Genomic DNA, 20,745 nt, shown 5'->3' with positions numbered 1-20,745 from the left:
GGCTCTAGGCAAACAACTTGTTTCTAATAGCATGCCATTCAAAGTTCTGAAAAGTTCCACATGTTAGAAATCAGCTCAGCTTCAAGCAAGATCTATGCCCTTGCTTTCCATCAAAAGCAGCCATCCTCAGGTGAAGCAGTAACTGTTGGAGAGTGGGAATTTTTGAGCATGCTTCCAGAGAGGCCGTGGACTATGCCCCAGATAGAATTGTCAGTGCTGACACCAGGCCAGGCCTTGAGATATGGTCTCATGGCCCCTTCCCAGCACGTAGGCCTTCTTTCATAGAACACTGTCAGCTTTTTGGAGACCAGGATGACCTTGTGAATAACATGGTCGTCATTGGCATGATCCTGACGTTGCTTGGGAAAAACAGTTTTGTCTTGGGTTACTTGTTCTGCAAAAACCGGATGTGGTTAATGGGCTTAAAAGCGGTCCTACACAAAGGGTCGCTGCTGCTCTCTGGTCTCCCTGTCATGGAGAATGGCAGAGCAGTCGCCGGGTCATCCGGCCACCAGGCTAATAAAGGCTCCCTAAATTTTAATTTGGTCTGGGCTCCAGTGGTCATTCACTCGCATCCGCTCCACAACAGTAACCATATGGAGTTGTCAGTCATTAACATCTGCCACCAGTTCCTGCAAGTGGACACACAAAAATATGATCTTCAGAGGAGAGATAAATGGGAAGGAAACTTTGGGGGTGTTCAATGTTCAACAAAATATTCCATTATCAAAAGCTTTTCTAAAAGAGAAGGAAGGTGGAGGTGAGGGGTGGGTAAGGAGAGATTAACCAAAGAACTTGTATGCATATATGCATAACCCATGGACACAGACAATAATGTGGGGAAGGCGGGGGAGGGGGGCTGTGGGTGGAAGGGGTCAATGGGAAAACTTTCAACAACAAAGATAAATTTAAAAATAATACATAAACACATAAGTAAAATAAAGGTTGTATTGAGCCACATGTTAGTCAGAAAGGACCGGGTTGTGGAACATACAGTCTGCACAGCCAGCAGCAGGATAGATGGGGAAGGCAAACATGTATATTGCCCTGGAGTTGACTGACTGTTTTACACACTATGTTTTGGGAAGAAAAGATGTAAGTTGTTTGGAAATAATTTACACTGTACAGATAATGGGGGTGAGAAAGGGGAAGTGGGGGCAGTTCTAAGATAGGTGCATAGCCCAAGGGAAAAATATTTACTACTTTGATTGGTTGTGGGCAACAGTCCTGAAAGTTTGTGCTTAAGCAGGATGCAGTGGTGTCTGGTGGTCAGCTAACAATCAGGAATGGGAGCAGTCTATTGTTAGTTAGTTGGCCCAAAGCTATGAACTGGGTAATTACTCTTGTCTCTTTCTCTCACTCTCAAGCCTGCTGTAATTTAATTTAGGACAACTAAATTTCTCTTACCATTGTGTGAGTGGAAAATAAAGAGGCTCGAGGGATCTGGGGCTAAGATGAGGACCCAAATGATCAGGGTAGAGGAAGTCTTTCATAAAAAGTTAGACTGAAATTTTAATTTCAATCTGGGTCTGGCCTTGGCTAAAGCTATCCACATTCCATTTGCACTATCTATATAATAAAGAGGTAATATGCAAATTGGTCCTAACGGAGTCACAGTAACGACCAATTTGCAAATTGACAGACCAGCAGGAGGCTGTGCCCGCAGCAGGGGCATTTGCCTGAGGCTTGATTCCCTGCTCCCGGTGCTGGAGTCCTCTTTTTCTCCCAGGTGCATGTGCCTGACAAACACCCCTGTGACACAGCGCCCCACCCCATCCAAGAGCACTCTGGCAGGGGATGCCACCAACACACACCCCCACAAGGTGGGGCGACACCCACACGGCAGAAGGCCAGTTCTTGGGGCGTGATTGGCAGACACCAACTGGGGGGTGCGCGCATCAGTGGTGACCCCCCAGGAGGGGTCGTGCACGCAAATCAAGAGGGTGTGGACCTAACACAAAGGAAGGACCCGGGTGCGATGACAGAGAGTGGATGTTGAAGTTAGGCACTGGACCTGGACAGGCCACGGGGAAAACAATGCGGGGATCTTTCTCACCATCATAGACACAGGACGGCCCTGGGATGCCCAGGATGCCGGTCTATCCTCCCGCAGAACCTCGAAGCCTCCACCTGCCCCATGGAACCGACCTGGCCCTGCCACAGGTGACCTTCACACCACAGGGAAGCTGCCCGGCTTTCTCCAGCCATCCACATTCATTCATCTGCCCAGTCCAAACCAGACTGGCACCCTCCATCCTGGGCAGAATGCCCCCTGAGGACAAGCTGAGCTCTGACTGTGCCTGCGAATTTCAGACAGGAGCAGAAAGAGAGCCACTCGAGGCATGGGAGTGGGCACGCCGGGGGGCAGGGGGCAGGAAAGGCCTCCGCATGTCTCTCTCCCCCCCTCCCCCGCCCCCGCCTCGCACACGCACAAATGCACATGTGTGCGCACATAATGCAGCAGTCCCTGCCATGGACGCCGGCCCAGGCCAGCTGGACCCTCCCCCAACTTGGAGGGGGGAGGCGCGGGCCATGGTAGGCAAGACACAGCTGCATCATTGCTCGGCCCCTCAAAGCCGATGTGAGAGGGGCCCAAGTGTCCAAACAGAGGCAACTACAGGTCCCAGAGAGGAAAGAAGTCAGTACTAAGACAGGACGAAAAGCATAGCATTTTTAATTAGCCTGTAAAAAGAATAAAAGAGTGAGGGAGGAAGGGGGAGGATTGGGAAGAGGGGAAGGAGGGAGGAAAGAACTTTATAAAGGAGTCAGTAGACAGCAGAGTTAAAGAAGGAAAGAGGATGTATGAGTGAACTGTAGGAGCTATAATGAAAATCAAGTATAGTGGTGTACTGGGGACAGATTTTAAAAGTAGGAGTCAGAAAAGAAAAAAGATAAATGATAGTGAATAATTAGTCAGGTAGATAGATAGATATTAAAACTGGAAGTAAGTAGAGGAGAATGTATGGGAAAGATAGGACGAGAGAAAGAGGGAGGGAGGAAAAGTTTTAACGGGAAGCTGGTAGAGCTTAAAAGGAGAATGGGAAGAAGGAAGAAATGGGGGAGGGAGCAAAGCAGGTCCGAGGGAGGAAGTGAAGAAAAAAATTAAGATGGGAAGGAAGGAAAAGGGAAGGGAGGGCAGGGGTAAAGATAAAGGAAAGAAGGAATGTGGGGAGGGAGGGAGGGGGGAGGAGAGAGTTAGGAAGAAGGATGATGGAACAGAAGTAGGAAAAAAGGAGGAAAGAAACGTTTATAAATGATGAGTCAGTAGGAAAATGTGTTACATAAAGGAGGGAGAAAAATTGTGTGAAAGGGAGAAGCCAATAAGGAAGTCAAATACAATTGTGTGTGAAGGGGATAAGATTAAAAAAAAAAAAAAAGTTAATAGGGGCAACCAGGCCTGCAGGGGAGGGCAGTTAGGGGTGAGCAGGCCAGCAGGGGATGGCTGTTAGGGGGATCAGGCTGTCAGGCAGAGTGGTTAGGGCAGGCAGGCAGGTGAGTGGTTTGGAGCCAGAGGTCCCGGATTGCGAGAGGGATGTCCAATTGCCAGTTTAGGCCCTATCCAGTTGGACATCCCTCAAGGGTTCCCAGATTAGAGAGGGTGCAGATTGGGCTGAGGGACCACCCCCCCATGCATGAATTTCATGCATTAGCCTCTAGTATCAAATAATGCTAAGACCCCCCAACTTTGGTGCACCTTCGAATTACCTGGAAGGACTTTTAAAATTGCAAGATTTTACCCATAGAGATGATGACATAATAGGCTTGGGATGTCCTTTTTGACATCCTTGGTGTTTGAAGCATGAAGTTCAAGGATCATATTTGGAGAAATATGATTGAGAGAAAACATGAATGAGTTTGATGGCAAGTTGTCAGAGATCCTAGGCAGGAAGGTCAAGAGAAAGTGCTGTGGTCAAGAGAAAGTCATTATTGAATATGGAAAAGTTTCAGAATCATCACACCTTGAATCAGGTCCAAATAATGTTATTAAAATTTTCAGGAACATGTCTGATAATCCAGGCTAAGCCACGTTCAGCTATCATCTTCATCCTGTGAAGTATTTGGCTATGGAAACTTGGTCTCTGTGCATACACATGATGAATACAATGCTCATACACACACACTCAATTTCTTGGTAATTAGGCACATTTTTAATGCTTAGCATTTTACTAAAATCTTTTCAACTTGAAAATGTGAAATAGTGTTTTGACATTTACTCTGGATACATTTGCACTCGCTATCAATGATAACTAGTAATTATGCAAGAGAAGAAAATCCCAAAGGCTATTTCAGGAAGAATCCTGTTGGAGTTAGTAATTTCAAGAATGAAATTTTCTCTATTATCATAATGATAAAAAATACTGTAAATCCCAGACAGTATAAAACAGTCTTGCCTGCATAAAAGTGGAGTCATACAGTATTTGTTGTTTTGGTGACTGGCTTATTTTATTTTGCCTAATGTCTTCAAGGTTTATCCATGTTGTATTCTGTCAGTTTCCTTTCTTTTAAGACTGAATAATATTCTATTGTATGGTAGGCCACATTTTGCTTAGCCATTCATCACCTGATGGACATTTGGGTAGCTTTATCTTTTAGCTATTCTGAATAATGCTTTCACAAACGTAGGTGTACAAATATATCTTAGAGGCCCTACCTTCGATTATTTGGGGTATGTACCCAGAAGTGGAATAGCTGGATCATATTAATAGTCTGTGGCCAGCCACCTCCTTGAAGAGGATGGCAGAGTGGGTTTAAGTTGATCACGAGAGGATCTGAGTGGTTCTGGGGGCACTGTAGTTCTGGGTGCCTCATGCCATATCATGTCCCTGCACAGATTTTAGGGACAACTGATGGACAGTTCTCATACGGGCTTGTAGACCCTCACGTCTTTGCCTCAGTTTTGTATGTTCATGTGTTTATGTTTTATTTGGTATTGTTTGTTTTTGTTTGCCTTCTTGCTTGTCTTTCTGGAAAACTTATGTAAATTTTTCAGCTGGAGAACAAGGCAGCCTCGGAATGTGGGTAGGAAATTCCTCTGTAGAAACTTTTTATCAGCCTGGAGCAAGCATCAGTGAATAACTGCTATCATGTCCATTCTCCAGAGGGGCAATTTTGAGGTACATCTGCATGGTCCTTGGAGGGTCCCCAGCATGGTGAGCTCAGTTTGTGCAAGGAGGGAGCTCAAGAGCACACTGGTCATTTGTTCTTGTCCTTCAGTGTCTCTTTCTCTCTACTCTCCCTTCGACTTTCTGAGATCTCCTCCCAAATAAATCACCTGTGCTCGAGCCCTAATCTCAGGCTCTCCTTTAGGATAAAGCCAAAAGAAGAACATAGTCAAAATCCCCAACTGTTCATGAGTGGGTAAGAATTGCCAAAATATCCTATCTAATAAAGAGGGAATGTGCTAATTGACCCTCACACCATCTCAAAGATGGCGGCGCCCATAGCCAATAAGGAGGGAATATGCTAATTAACTGTCACACCCTCAAAGATGGTGCCGCCCACAGCCACAAGATGATGGCGCCCAGTCCCCTCAGTCCTGCCTCCAGAGTCCCCCAGTCCGCTCAGCCTCCCAGCCACCCAGGGCTGGTCCGAGGTGCAGGCAAACCTTGGATGGTGGCTACCCAGCTGCCTAAGGCTGCCTGAGGCTTAGGTAACCAGGGCTGGCCAAGGCTTGCACTCACTGCCAGCAGTGGCAGCAGCAGAGGTGTGATGGAGCGTCAACTCCCCCTGATCACTGGGTCGCCTCCCGCCCATGAGGGCTCCCGGACTGTGAAAGGGGGCAGGCCGGGCTGAGGGACCCCCTTCCAGTGCATGAATTTTCATGCACTGGGTCTCTAGTTTTATACATAAAGTGCAAAACAGCCAACAGGTAATTTTGACTTGTGGATTTACTACCTTCCAGAATTTAGAGCTTCTGTTTTTTGAAGTAGAACTCTGTCCAATGATCATACAGGAGAAATTATGTTTTTCCATTGAACCTGGGAGGGAAGGTAATGGAAAAATAAGACAGAACTACACAAGGAAATCTAACAAGTGAAAGACATTCATTTGTATTTGCTGCCAACCAAGTGAAAGTAGATGCTAGAATAATGACTGCTTTTTCTGAATTTATGCCATAGACACAACCTTGAGTTGCCTAAATCATACATTTATAGAATATAGAGTCACTGGGGCATATTTTGATCAGGATGTAATTGCTCACCAGTTTGTATTTCATGTCTAATTAGCTTGGCTTCTATCAGAGGCTGTGGAAACCTCTGAGCAGTCACACCCACTGGAAAACTTATTTATTATGTGCATCTACATTGTGAAATGAAAAGGTCATATAATAAAGATGGTTGATCTTAGTAAGCTCTGCTGAGTTTCATATTTTATCAGGTTTTGAAATATCATAGGAGTGAATGCCAAGGAAATTCTTAATGTTTATGAAAGAGATGATTTATGTTTTAAATTATAATGATCTTCATTTTAACTTGTTTGACATGTACATAATATGGGAATTTTTTGAGGATACTAGGCATTATGTAAGCTAGGCATTTTTTAAATACTTTTATTGATTTCAGAGAGGAAGGGAGAGGGAGAGAGAGATAGAAACATCCATGATAAGAGAGAACAACTGATTGGCTACCTCCTGCACATCCCACAATGGGGATCAAGCCTGTAACCCAGGCATGTGCCCTAACAAAGAATTGAACTGAACAGTGACCTCCTTGTTCATAAATCGATGCTCAACCACTGAGCAACACCGGCTGGGCGAGGCATGTTTTATAATAAATCAATGTAACAAAATAAAAGTTGATACTTTTTTTTATTCCCATCTGCTATGGACTGAATTGTGTTCCTCTTAAATTCATAAAAGGCCTACCCCCCCCTCTGGCCCCATGTGTCTGTATTTGAAGAAGGGACCATCAAGAGAAAATTAAGGTTAAATGAGGTCATAGGTGTGGGGTTTTGACCTAATAGGACTGGTGTCCTTATAAGAAGAGAAACAGACACTATAGATATCTCTCGCCAAGTGCACAGAAAAGCCATGTGAAGAAACAGCAAGAAGAAGCCATTTGCAAGCCAGGAAGAGAGCTCTGACCTGGAACCAACCCTCCTGGCACCATGATCTTGGACTTTCACTCTCTCTTAAACTGTGAGAAAAAAAATGTCTTTTCTTTCAGCTGCTCAACCTGTGGTATTCTGTCGTAGGAGCCTAAGCTGCCTGAGAAACCATCCCTCCTGGGATGTGTGTTTCTGGGCACTGATACTCTTATTAACCCTGTACTCAAGGAAACATGAGGACAATGTCTCAAATGTGGCAGATCAGTAGTAAATGCATATTTATTGCACTGAGATCTAGTCAAGAAATGTCTGTGGAGTAGGCAGAGATATGAGCTCCACATATTGGAGACGAACAAGTCATAGACCTCACTTTTGAGCCTGTGCTTCCCTCCCCGGACTCAAGTATTCATAACACACATCACAGGGACCTGGGCAGGGCACCAGATAACAGAAAAAAGGATCCACTTATGCTGTGGCAGGATTTCTTCTCAGGGTCCATGTTTTTAATAATATTGCTTACAGGAATGTTTTCATGAGACATTCTAGCTGACCTAGTCAATCCAAGGGATGCTGTTAGAGATCACATTTCCCTTCTCACTGTCTCCACAACACACCAATCTGTGACCCTCCTCATTCCTCAAGCCATATGGTGTTTGTATTCAGACCCCATAACAAGTTTTGGCAAAAGATTAAGTGTGGTATATTCCCTCTTTGTGCCTCTCTCCCATGGAGGTGATACGGTTGAGGCTGGGCCACCCACCCTCTGCCCCTTCCCATGCCTCCCTCCCAGAGAAGCAGGGTGTGTCACAGGAAAAATCCCATGACATTGAATTGACAGACACTTATGAGCCTTAACAAATGAAAGGATAGCCTTGTGTGTGGCCACATGTGACCCGCCTTGGCCACTGGGAAAAGTACAATGCACCAATTTGAACCTCTTCTGAGTCCATCCCTGCCTTCACCTCATGTCTACACCATATCACATCCAAATGTTATCTCTTCCAGGGCAGAAATATGAAGAAATCTGACTTCCCATGTCATCTGTGATGTCTTCAAGAAAACCTAGGAGATGAGGTTTTCATCCCTCAAATGCTTGGTTAAACATTATCAAAATCCATCTCCTAGGGAAATACTATGGACAAAGCCACCTTAATTTGAGTGACATCTGGAAATGATTTTACTAACACTTTAAATAAATGGAGTCACAGATGGTACAACAGAGGTACCACACTAAAAATCCCTTCCCTGACCTCCCCCAGGAATGCCTTGCAACTTAGGACACAGGGAGGGAAAGAAAGAATCAAGGCAAAAGAAATAAAATGAGGAATGGGGAATGGGAGGTTCAATTTATATCATGAACAATTAAATAAAAAATCTACATAAATTAACAATAAAACCACAGCTGCTTTCCCAGGGCATAACTCTACGGCAAGTGGAATAAAGTACATTAACAGTCCTTCTGGATCCCCATTTTGAAACTTTGAGCATAATCTGGAAGGAGAAACTAACAAAGACAAGATTGTTCTGCATAATCATAAGGTAGGAGTAACGTCGACTTTCCACAGGTAGTTCAGGATCAGTGAGAGGAGGCTGTGAAAATGAAGAGAAAGAGTTCAGAGAGGCTGGAGAGAGAGTGAGACTGAAGAACAGAGGGGGGGCCCGATCCCCGCAAGAGACAAAGCCAGGGAAAGAAATGGTTGTTGTCAGAGAAGCAAATAAACTTCCTAGAATTGTCCTCTACTGGCCTGAACACTTTTATAATAGTTTCTACACGTGGTAAGTGTATGTTCACAGTGCTTATGCAATGGCAGAAGAGGGCACTATCCCATGTAGGGCAAAGCCTGAGATCAAGAGAAAGCAGAAGCCTCAGGAGCCTGAGGACAGGTGACACAGGTCACAGCAATGACCCATGGATATGCTCTCCAAGGGAACAGAGACATCAACAGGAGCTTGGAAGGGGAGTGTATTCCTTTTCTAAGGCTGCTGCAATAAATAACCACAAACCTACACACATTTCTTATCTTACAATTCTGCTGGTCTCACTGGGCTAAAATGTTGACAGAGCTAAAGTGTTGACAGAGCTTTTTTCTTTCTGGACTCTCTGAAGGGAGAATTCATTTCTCACCTTCTCAGGCTTCTAGAGAAACCCACATCTGTTGACTTTTGGCCACATCCATCTGATATCTGCTTTCTTATTTCTCTCACTTCTTTCACCTTTTTCTTATTATTATACTGGGCCCACTCAAATAATCTAGAATAATCTCCCCATCTCGAGACCCTCAACATGATCACATCTGCAAAGTCCCTTTGCCGCATAAAATAACTAATTCCTAGGTTCTGGGATTAGAATGTGGGCATCTTTGGGGGCCATTGTTTGGCCAACCACAGAGACCTTCTCAAAGTGCACAAGATGCTATCCAATGTGTGTGATGGGCACCCGATTTAATTAAAGACTGATTAAACTTATCTGAATGACAAGATGTGCAAGATTAAATTGTGTTCTGGGCATTTTCGAGGATCCAAGGAAAATATAATGTGAATAGGGCACATTTTGAAGCTCTGTGTGCCACCCTAGAGGTTATCGGCCATGTTCACATCCATGAGCATGTCAATCTCCTAAGAATGTTTCAAGGTCAGCATGCAGGGATAAGGATCACCATCACTTCTCATGCAAACATGCCCACAGATGGTAGATTGTAAAAATATTTTATTAGAGATATTGTATAGAATTCAAAGGAATTTAAAGAGCAAATCGATGTTTTCATTTGTACATATCACATATTCTTCATGTGCACATTCTATTTTTATATATTCATTGTGTCTTAGAGATAAGTTAAGTATTCTACTTTCCATTAAAGTCTTGTCATATATGCATATCCGGATGTTCCCCTCCCCTACTTCCAGTAAGCACTGTTGCCTCCTCACTCACATTTTCATTCACAAACTTATACATTATCTCCTCTGCTTCATGCTTTTCTCTCTTAAGATTATTTTGTAAAAATTTTGTCAGCTCAATGAAGAACATTTTATGCGTCACATAATGTTTCTTATATATCTCTATGTGTGTTTTTTTATGTCTCCCACTTCTTAGCTAAGACTTTCTATCTTTCCATGAATGTTAACATTTGCCATTCACCTTAGAGCGCTGGTGATAGTTACTTTTAAGGTCTTTGGCAGATTTTTTCTACATTTGTGCCATTTCGACCTTGACATCGATTGAATGCCTTTCTTCATGTAGTTGAGAGTTTCCAATTTCTTCATATTCTGAGTAACTTTGGATTGTATCCTGGACACTTTGAATACTATATTATGAGACCTTTGGGTCTTGTTTAAAAGCCTGTGGAGAATGTTGATGTTTCTTGTTTTAGAAGGTGATTGTTGAGTTCAGGCTGTAATTAAATCCAGGCTTTCGGGCTGTGGAAGCCTTCATAGCACTATAATGATCTAAAGCCATGTATGTGACATGAAGTCTAGAACGTAGGCAGTGTTCTGTCCCTTCATTCAGTTCTTATATGATTTTGTGTGCTTCCAGATGGGCCCAGGAATTGGTAAACAACGTATGTGGTTGTTTTATAAATTCTTCTCCACAAATTTCTAGGACATTTCAGTTCCTAAGGTTCTCCTTTTAAATTCTCTACTCAAAAATCATCCCACTTGCTGAGTACTTCCCAAGATCATGCCCAAAATTAAAGCAAGTAAGTGATGAGAAAACATAAAAAAAGGAAACAAAATTATTTACCCACATTCTTAAGGACAAAGTTTCTCTGATTAAAAGGATGATTCTCTCCTTCATAGATTAGGCACCTGTGGGTCCCCCATTGTTGTCACTCCATGGAATACCTCTGTGTCCCTCAAACCGGAACTATAAGATTTTTCCTAAAGCTTTTTTTGTCCACCCTGATGCCTATGTGAGGCCAGAAAACATGATAAACCTGCCATCAATTTGATGAAATTCTGGGCTTCAATCCCAATCAAACTGGTAATATTTATATCTCAGAGTTCTCAAATAGATGATCCTTGCATTTTGTCCAGGTGTTATAGCTGCCTTCACTGGGCAAAGAGGGTGAAGTGTGCATACTCGTCTTACCTAAAACTAGATTCCTGACTAATTAGTTTATCATCCTAACTTCACACTTTGGAATTCAAATAATCCCTATCCTGTAAGTGAAAAAGAACCTGACAAAGTTGTTATAGACATTACTGAATTTATTTATCATGTGCTATTCATTATTCCCCCACTTTAAAAAAAAAGGGGGGAACTCAGAAAAATAGCCCATAGCCACACAGCTCATATGCAGCAGAAGGGACTCAAATCTGCACCTTAAAATTCTAAGTCTAGCATTTTTAGTGCCACTCCTTGAATTCTTTGTAACAAATAGAATCAGTTGGGACACATGCTCAATGTCGCCATGATCTTCCTCCTGAGATGAAAAATCACAAGCTTTAAATAAAACAGAATTTTTTTCAACTAGACTTGAATTAAGGTGATGATGGTGATGATGATTTAAGAGTTTGAACTGGGTAATGTCTAAAAGAGTAATTATTTGTAGAGAAACATGTGTATATATATTCCTACAGACATCCTGTATCACTATATCCATTAAGATAAAAGTATAACCACTATCATACTCAACTTCTCAGATCTTGACGTTTATGTATTTATTCTTCATATAACCACTCTAGTTTTTCCTTAGGGAACTTTATAATGAAGAGTATCAAGGTCTCAGATTGGGTTTATCAAACTGTATTTCTCTAGCAATTTTATGTCCTTGGGGTCTGATGAATAAGAAAAGAAATGAGGTCTTTTATTTTTTTCTTTTATTTTTTTCATTTATAGAAAAAATATTACTGAGAATGGATGACTAATGGTAATTTTAAACTTCTGAAACTGACTGGTAAAATTAATGCATATATATTTTCCAATATATATTTTTTCATAAATATAATCTTTTCATATTGAGAAAATTTTTCCACTAAAATTGTAATGGAAATTCCAGTTGTTTAAAACTCTGAAAATGAAAGGCCTCTCAGCAGAATTCCCCTGATGAGACATTGCTAGAGGCATCTGGTGTTTCTGAACTTTAATAATCCTTTTTGCAAAAAGTTTTCTTTTTTTATCACCCACACTGCATGTGAGCATTTGTTTTCAAGTTCTCACCTCACATCAATGTAATCAGAATAATAAACATGGCAGCTCCGTCTTTGGGCCTAAGGCTTAAGAAGTCCACCCTGAAACCTTCCACATCCTTTGTAAAATACTCCCAGAAGCTTCCGCAGCTTTGGAAGCTTCCAGTTAGTCTTTGCATCCTTTTTCCCTAAAATGATAAAACTGAAAACTGTATTCAAGAAAGAAAAGACACCAGTTTGGCACACTAGCGAGTATCAGATTTGGCACTGGAGGTACAAAAGCCATAAAGAGATTCAGGAGAACCTTTGCCTTAATAAGCCCTATGTTCTGAAAAATAAGAAGGGAGAAATGATTCCTTCCCTTTACCCTTCATCTGTCTTGGGAAGAGCATCAATGGTCACAATGGCACCAGTGCAGAGCAGACGGTCTCTTGGGAGGGTGGGAGGCATGGCCTGCTCTCTCCCTCTGCCTCCACACGGTGGGAACATGTCTTCAATGGTAAATCCATACCCCACCCCTTCCAAACACCCTCATGGTATATGGTAGGAGCAAGTGTCAGGAGTTGTGGAGCAAAGTTATTAATGTTGTTAATCTAAAAATAAAAGCTAAAGTGAGAGGTAACAAGTGTTTATTTGAGATAAAAAATAACTGCAATCTGGGGGCATAGATTCAGGCAGAAACCCAAGTAATGTCCCAATTATGAGGTGAAAGCAAGGGATTTTCATGAGAAAAGAAAGGAAAATAATTACATGAATAGAAGTTGAGATTTCTATGGATGTTGACATGCTAGGTTACGCCTTAGCTATACACACCTGGCTACTGATTCTGGAGGATGTCCATGACATCAGTGTTGCGGTCAGCAGGTCTGCTTTCCTGATGGCCTACAACACTTATTTGTAAGTCAGTGTTAGTTCACCTCAGTCTGAAGGTTGTTTGTCCAGTTCAAATATTCCAATGGTCCAAGGAGTTAAGAAGTGCAAGGCTGTTCCTCTGGAATGGCTGTTCTAGCTTCATTGTAAAATGGCTCCACTATGTCAACTTTTCAACAAAGTAAATACATTTCTCAATGGTTATGTTCTCCGTTATAAGTTTCACTTTCTATTTACTAGAGAATACAGTTGCCACGACAAAATAAAATATGCATGACAATGGAGTTGCTAACTATCCAGTAGATGTGGATAACTACCATTACATTTGTACCTTAATTTAAGTAAATCTAATACAAGTTTAAAAATGTGTCTGATTGCGAATTAGATGATTTCCAAGGTCCCCTCTAATTTTAACATTTTATGATTCTACAAAGCAATTAAGGGAAATATCTAACTAAATTATAACATATATTAATGGTATAAATTAGATGTTGACAACATATATGATTATAATCATATATAATATGTAGCCAAATTATTGCATATAATTATATATGTAACTTCAAATACATATAATATATGTTGGGACTGACCAGCAGATCCTGAGCGACAAATGATGGATTACTCTGACACACATTTATATGAAAGAGAGGGCTAAGGGACTGCTTGGCTATAGCCCCGTTCACCTGCCTCCTTGTTCTTTTATTGTAACAACAGCTTGAACTAAAATTAACCTCTACCATAGATACAATCAGCAGGTAAGTATCCTTGAGAAAGCACATGCTTCTACAAGGTCGGGTCTAAAGACTAAACATAGAGATTCCAGTAAAACACCTAGGGGCTCGGACTTCTTTGGAAAAGTCAAGGCAGGGGCTTCTACCTTTGGCAAGGTCCTCCTAAAGGCCCCTGACCTTTCAGAGAATCCTCCTTACACTTTCCAACCAAGTCCCATGTTTCCCCGTTTCCCCAGTGCATGAAAATTCGTGCACTGGAGGGGGTCTCTCAGCCCGGCCTGCCCCTCTCACAGTCCAGGAGCCCTCAGGGGATATCCTACTGGCAGCTTAGGCCCATTCCCCGTGGGGAGCCGGCTTAAGCCGCAGTCGGCCTCCCTCTGCAGGAGGCGACCAGGCCTATCAGGGGAAGGCACTGCCAGCATCACCCCCTTGCTGGTGCTGCCTCTGGCCTCCCTCTGTGGGAGGAGACCGGGCCAATCAGGGGAAGGCAACGCCCCCATCATGCTGCTGTAGCTGCCACTGCCAGCTGCCTCAGCTGCCTCAGCTGCCTGAGCCTGGGCCCAGCCCTTGCAGCTGCAGCTGCTGTGGCTTTGTCAGGAAACATCCAGTGTAATTAGCATATTACCCTTGTATTAGTATATATATATATATATATATATATATATATATATATATATATATATACTTGCATATGTGTGTGTATAAAACTCCATGAGTATTTTTATAGTGTTTGACTACTTTGTAAAATTATTTTGAGTGGTTTATTCTACGTATCTAAAACATTTATTTTTAAAATTTTATTGAAGTTGGCTGGTGTGGCTCAGTGGTTGAGTATCGACCTATGAACCAGGAGGTCACGGTTCAATTCCTAGTCAGGGCACATGCCCAGCTTACGGTCTTGATCCCCAGTGTGGGGCGTGCAGGAGGCAGCCGATCAATGATTCTTTCTCATCATTGATGTTTCTCTCTCTCTCCCTCTCCCTTCCTCTCTGAAATCAATAAAAATATATTTAAAAAATAAATAAATAAAAAATAAAATTTTATTGAAGTTGAACTGTTTACATTGATTCTACAGTATCAATGAATAAAGAACCTATTCAGCAAAGGCAAGCTTTCGCCTGTTCAAATTATAACTTCTGGATCAACTGGAACTTTAATGCTGAAATTTAACTGAATTGTTAATCAAATTTTATTTTAACTGAGGTGGGATTGAGGAGAACCTGGATTTCTATTTTAAAATTCAAAATACTGAACCATTGTATGATAATCTAGTTATCACTTAGAATTTATGAAGAAAGTGGATTATTAATGTTGACACTGTGTCTGTCACATTGGATGCCATTACTATAATGTTCAGGGAGACAAACATTCATTTATTAAAAGAATTAATCAGGTTGACGTGCTGGAGAAGCAAACTCTGTGCAGGACTATGGAGATTAAAGGTGGCAGCTCGCTCCATTTGGCAGAGGTCAGTCCACGTGAAGAAATGTTTGCTGTTCCTCATCAGAACATTACAGGGAAAACTCATTTTCTCTTGATCATGACAAAATTACTTCTGTTCATTACAGAAGATTTTCAAGTAAAAGAAAAATATTAATTTACCTATATTTCACTATCCAGATATTGTCACTGGCTGTGGTTTGATGAATTGGTATTTTTCTTATAAATACCTTTCTATAGAAATGTATGTATGTGTGTGTATGTATATGTATATGTACATATATGTGTATATATATATACAGTATGTACACATATACATACATACATAGATTTACATACATACATAGGTTTATATTTTGAAGGTGGAGTTTATCTAAATTGGCACTTTGTGTTTACATCTGTAACTAAGTGCTTCCAGCACTGAAAGAATGCAACCTGGGCAGGACAGGAGGTTGTGAGCCATTGGAGTCACGGGTATGAGTTCAATAGTGTAGGAAAAGACAGTATGTGTGCCTGCTTTATGCCTCAGTCAGAACTTTCTATTCCTCTGTATCCCTCCTTTCATCACCTTGTGTCTTCTGGTTCAAAACTAGGGTCATCTCATTTAAATGTGTCAGCTCATTTCAAAAGTACTGTCTTTATCAAAATTAAGCCCAGAGCAGGTTTTCATCAACCTCATTCTTCCAGGTCCAACTGGTAACCATTGGCAGACCTTAAGGCTGTCCAGTTAACAGGGAGGTGCATGTGAAGCTCCTCGATACAAAGAGAAGCTATTCCACTACCACCATTTCACACACTCACAAATAGGAGCCTGAACACATTCAACAACAACAAAAGAAAGAATGAGAGCAATTGACTAAATAACTTTTTTATTGATATGGGAGAAATTTTCCTGAGGGGACCCAAAATTATATAGAAAGAATAGAAAAAAATAACTTCTGTTAATGAGAAAGCAACAATTATTTTACTTTTCAAGAAAAACAAACCTTCAAAGGCAGCAAAGGAAAAGCTGAGCCTCAGAAACTCTAGCATATTTATTCCTCCCAGCCCTCTGGCTGCCCTGATTCCTGTGCCCCTGCATGTACAGTAGGTGATGGGGTTTCCTCTGTGGGGAGGGGCTTATTAAACATCCCCCACACTGAACAGTACTTGCTGTGGAGCCCCAGGCACACAAATGTATTACCACCTTAAAGGTGAGGGCTGTTACTACCATTGTTCTCCTTTCACTTGGGCAATGCCCACCTAGATCTCTGCTGCTATAGCTGTCACGTGCTCTGTTCTTCTACCTGTGAGGTTAACTTTTTAAATTTTTTTCTAAAAATAATAGTAAGAGTAATAACTATCTTCTGGACACTTACTATGGCCCAGGCACAGTGATGAGGACTTCAGAGACATTTCAGGGTGGGCAAAAGTATGTTTACAGTTGCCTTTTAAAATTATAATTCGCTGATAACATCAGATGTTAGGCATCCTATCTAATAAAGAGGTAATATGCAAATTGACCATCATTCCAACATACAAGATGGCCAACCCCATGTGGACACAAGATGGCCACCACAAGATGATAAGCAGGGGAGGGCAGTTAGGGGTGACCGGGCCTGCAGGGGAGGGCAGTTAGGGGTGACCAGGCCTACAGGGGAGGGCAGTTGGGGGGGGGGTGACCAGGCCTGCAGGGGACGGCAGTTGGTTGGGGGGCACTAGCCCTGCAGGGGAGGGCAGTTGGGGGCAATCAGGCCTGCAGGGGAGGGCAGTTTGGGGGTACCAAGGCCTGCAAGGGAAGGCAGTTGGGGGGGGCAGGCCTGCATGGGAGGCCAGTTAGGGGTGACCAGGCCAGCAGGGGAGGGAAGTTAGGGGCAATCAGGCCACCAGGGGAGCAGTTAGGTGTCAATCAGGCTGCAGGGGAGTGGTTAGGGGCAATCAGGTAGGCAGGCAGGCGAGCAATTGGGAGCCAGGAGTCCTGGATTGTGAGAAGGATGTCTGACTGCCCGTTTCAGAGACCTTTCAGGGTGGGCAAAAGTATGTTTACAGTTGCCTTTTAAAATTACAATTCCCTGATAACATCAGATGTTAGGCATCCTATCTAATAAAGAGGTAATATGCAAATTGACCGTCATTCCAACACACAAGATGGTTGACCCCATGTGGACACAAGATGGCCACCACAAGATGCCCTAAACGGGCAGTCGGACATCCCTCAAGGGGTCCCAGGTTGGAGAGCATGCAGGCTGGGCTGAGGGACAGCCCCCCACACACTCCATGCACGAATTTCGTGCACCGGGCCTCTAGTATTTTTATAAGGTTATCACCGTATGTATACCTTCCTCAGTGGCATATATGTTCAGTACTTTTGACCCTTTTTCTTATTGTTGAATTTTAAGTGTTTTTTGTCCATATTGGATAAAATCTTTTGTCAGATAGTCTTTTGCAAATATTTTCTCCCACTCTATGACTTGGTTTTAATTCCCTTGACAGTGTCTTTCTCAAAGCAGAAGTTTTTAATTTTAATGAAGTTCAGCTTATCAATTATTTCTTTCATGGATCATGTCTTTTATGTTGTATCTAAAAAGTCATCTCCATACCCAAGGTCATCTAGATTTCTCCTATGTTATTTTCCAAGAGTTTTCTGATATTTTTCTCTATGATTCATTTTGATTTAATTTTTATAAAGAGTCTGTGTCTAGATTTATTTATTTTTTGACTGTGGCTGTCCTGTTGCTCCAGCACCATTTGTAGAAAGAATTATCTTTTCTCTATTGTTTTGTCTTTGCTACTTTGCCTGAGATAAATTTAGTATATTTATGTGGGTCCATGAATTGCCTTTCTAAGGGACTTTAGGAGCACTTTATACACTTTACATGAATCGCTTGTCAATTGTACATGTTGCACATCTCTTCTTTTAGACTGTTTCTTGTTTTAATTTTGTCAGTGAGGACTCTTAGGCAGCAGATTTTAACTTCTAATAGCACAATCTGTTAATTATTTCAAGTCTCTGCATTTTCTACCTTGCATAGAAAAGCATAGATTATAAAAATGTTGTTCTATTTTTATTTCTGACACTCCCATAATTTTCTTTTTACATTATGTTAATCTACTTGATAGTCATTTTGTATATGATATAAAGTAGGAAGGTATCACACTTAATTTTTCCCAAATTGATAATCAATTTTTCTAAAAGATTTAAGACATAGTTCAGATCTTTCCTGCTCTACTACAATAAAACTCTTCTTACATACTTATCATCAAAAGGGTAAGTTCTTCACCGATGCTTATCGTGGGTTTTTGAGTGTTTCTACCTTTCATATAAATTTTATAATGAGCTTATCTGGCTCCCTGAAAAGCATTTTTCTCCCTTAAGGGGCATTGTATTAATGTACAGGTTGACTTGAGAAGGACTGCCAAGTTCAGAGGCCAAATGCTCTACCCCAGAATGGCAGCAAGCGTCCTCAGGGGCTCGTATTTCTTTCATGTTCCCCAGAAATTATTACAGATTTCACATATATCTAGAGGACTCTTTCTTTACTTTTATTATGGTGGGATTGTAAAATTCTTGTTATAAAATGTCTAATTGCTTATCCCCACACAGAGACGTTATTGAGTACAGTTCTGATAACTGGCCGCTCGGCTCAGTTTGCGAAGGGCTTTCTATTCATCCTCCTGCTTCCCTGGACACTGAATTAAATGGTTGGCAAATGCTAATTTCTATCTATCTATCTATCTATCTATCTATCTATCTATCTATATCTATCTATCTATCATCTATTTTTATTGCAGTGGTTAAAGCGTCCAGGTCAGTGGTGGCCCTTAGCAGGAAGAGCAGAAATCCCTGGTGTGCACATGGCCTTGATGGGCTGCATCTGTTTTCACGCACATAGAGCACTTAGTGTGGGATTCTAGCCGGCAGCCTGTGCCAGTTTAAAGAATGCTCCTTGTTTCCTACTTGGCCAGGTCCCTTTGAAAGGATAGTGGTGAATTTTATCCCACTCTATTTCAGCCTCTGAGATAATCACAGGCACATCCATTTTCTATTTGAATATGCTAATGTAATTAATTCCATTAATGGATTAGCTAACCTTTTAATAACCTTGAAAGGTAAGTAGATCACCATACTGATGCCCAGAGAAGGTAATTAACTTGCCTATTAGTGTAGAGCCAGGATCCAAGCAGGTGTGTTTGGCTCTAAAGTTCATGAGCTACCTGAGCCCAAATGGCATAGAACAGATTCCACCTTGCTTTTAATTTGGACATATCCACAGTAGCATCTTATTTCAATCTGCAGGATCTAATTAATACATGTAAAATCAAATGCAGAAAAAAAAACTCCCTTTAAGCACACACACACACACACACACACACACACACACACACACGTAGTGAAATACCAAGTTCCTATGAGCTTGGGTTAACTGAGTGGCATTTAGGCTCCTTTACTTGTCAGATTAATCTCTGTGCTGACTTGAGGCTGTGTTGGTGTCTCTCACTCCTCACTTGATTTTTATTTATTGCTTTCCACTCAGTCGCTTTTTTTCCAGAGGTGGTGTGACAGGGTTTACATCCATGATCACATTCATTAGCACGCCGGCAGCGGCAGCACATCCACCCCATGATGCCAGGAGGCCAGGGAGATGCGGAGGGAGCAGAGATTTATTGACACAGTGTTAATTATCTCGATGGCCTTTTGCAAGATGAGGAAGGAAGATTTCCAGGCAGCCACCTCATGGTCTTCAGGCAACATTTCCTAGTCATCATGTGTCTGGCTCTCGCTTTCCTCTTTTTGATGTTCGCTCTCCTGGGTTTTCTCAGGAAAATGCAATTCCTCAGCATTATGGGTCTCAGATATGAATTGCCGCCTTCTGAACAGCAGGCAGCTGCCTGAGCCTTGCCCCCAGATCCCAGGGCTCAGCTCTGAGATGTACAAGCCCTCAGATCTCCACCATAATAATAAAGCACAATATCCAACACAGTGCTGAATCTCAAGATGCAGAGCAGAGACTTTGTTTTTCCAACTGTAGCTTTACCAGCAAAACAATGCACTTGTTGGAGCCCAATCATCTTTTCTTGGGATTTCTGGTGTCCCACATTCATGTCATTGACAGTCTCCAAAACATCAATTGTCGTGCAGAGCCTGAGCACATAGATGAGCCACTTGTTCTTGCTCTCAACAAGCCAGCACTGCTCCTGGACCCCACGCTCAGTCCTGCTGTCACTACCTTCGAATGTCTCCCACTGCCAAGCATAGGACGTGACTGTCAGGCCGAAATGTGCCCTGACCAGATGCTATCTTCATTCCTCTCCCAAGGCTACTGGAGAGGCCTGGGGTCTCCTGATAGCGATTTCATTGATACCATGGCATCAGGGCAACACGTCACTCACTGGGCAATTGCAGAGCCCCTGTCCTGCCTGCCTGTGGCTAAGAGGATGTGGGGAGCAGAGCATCCTGCCTGGGACTGAAAGCAGTAAAGGGATGGGAAGTGGGGAGGGCATGAAAGGAAAGACCTGAGAGCTTCCTGCAGTCAAGGAAGCTCTCACC

The sequence above is a fragment of the Eptesicus fuscus genome, chromosome 4 (assembly GCF_027574615.1).
Source record: "Eptesicus fuscus isolate TK198812 chromosome 4, DD_ASM_mEF_20220401, whole genome shotgun sequence".
In the NCBI taxonomy this organism is placed as follows: domain Eukaryota; kingdom Metazoa; phylum Chordata; class Mammalia; order Chiroptera; family Vespertilionidae; genus Eptesicus; species Eptesicus fuscus.
This window is presented reverse-complemented; position numbering follows the sequence as displayed.